The following is a 1,531-nucleotide window of genomic DNA, read 5'->3' as shown; positions in this document are numbered from 1 at the left end:
AAAAAAAAAAAAAAAAAAGATCAGTGAGCATACATATAGTTTTTAAGTACATACTTCGGCAAACATGTTTTGGGAGGGAATATTGGCAAAAATGGTCAAGATAAAAAGGTACATGGTTTTGACCCAGAAATTCTACTGCTAGGCATTTACCCTACAAAAATTTTGGAATTATGCTAAGATACACGTGTAAAGATAGTTTGTATAGCATTAATTGTAATAGCAGAACCTGGAGAAACAACTAATGTAGTTTGTACAGCATTGATTGTAACAGCAAATACTGGAGAAACAACCTAGATGTCTAGCAACAGACAAAATGGAAGATACAGAGCAGAGTATACTACATCTCAATTTGTGTGAAAAAAATTAAAAGCATGGATCTAATGACTTGAATTTTCTTCTGATGAAATATATAAGAAATGTGGTAGTTGGCTTTAAGTAAGGGTTTTGGGGGTTGTAGTAGGAGGGGGGAAGACTTCATTCTGAAATTTACTATAGAACTTGACATGTATGTGTTAGTTTTTGTTAAAAATTTTTATTTAATTTTATTTTTTAGAGATAGGGTCTTGCTCTGTTGTCCAGGCTGGAGTACAGTGGCATGATCATAGCTCACTGTAGCTGTAAGCTCCTGATTTAAGCTCCTGGGCTCCTGTGATCCTCCTGCTTCAGCCTCCCCAATAGCTCGGATGACAGGCATGCACTTGGCTTAAGTTTGTAATTTTTTGTAGAGACAGTGTCTCACTATGTTACCTGGGCTGCAAACTCCAAGGCTCAAGTGATCCTCCTGCCTTGGCCTCCCAAAGTGCTAGGATTACAGGTGTGAACCAATGAGCTTGGCCAAAATTTTTAAAAAGATAATATGATAGATTGCTATGGTACTTACCCTGCCTTGTTTTTTCTTGGATAGGGTTTGAGGGTTTAATTGTCCTTATGCGTGGGTTAATATGTGGAAGTTTTACTGTAAAGCCTATATACCACCCACCTTTTACTAATTTTTGCATTTCACCTTGTACTTTACAAAGTACTATCAAGTATGTAAATTTTTTTTTCTTTTTTTTGAGACAGAGTCTCACTATGTTGCCCTGATTATATGAAATCACAGCTCATGACAACCTCAAACTCTTGGGCTTAAGCAATTCTCTTTGCCTCAGCCTCCCGAGTAGCTGGGACTGTAGGTGCCCATCACAACACCCGGCTATTTTTTTTTGTTTGTTTTGTTGTTGCAGTTGTCTTTGTTGATTTTAGCAGGCCCCAGGCTGGGTTTGAACCCACCAGCCTCTGTGTATGTGGCTGGTGCCCTACCCACTGAGCTATAGGTGCTGCCCCAAGTATATAATCTTATTTGATCCTCATAATGACCCTGGTTAGGTAGACACTGTTATAGGGGGTAAGAAAATGGAGACTCTTTGAGATGGCTTTTCTAAGGCCACTAACAGAAGTGCCTGAGTGGAATTAGTGCTCTCAAGGCCAAGTACAGTGTAGCGTTGTCTATGGTACTGCTTTCTACTTCAGTTCTCTAGTGCTGCTGGCTTTG

The sequence above is a fragment of the Otolemur garnettii genome, unplaced genomic scaffold (assembly GCF_000181295.1).
Source record: "Otolemur garnettii isolate 467f Iridium unplaced genomic scaffold, OtoGar3 scaffold00057, whole genome shotgun sequence".
NCBI classification, from domain to species: domain Eukaryota; kingdom Metazoa; phylum Chordata; class Mammalia; order Primates; family Galagidae; genus Otolemur; species Otolemur garnettii.
The sequence above is the reverse complement of the archived record's forward strand: the minus strand, read 5'-3'. Positions refer to the sequence as shown.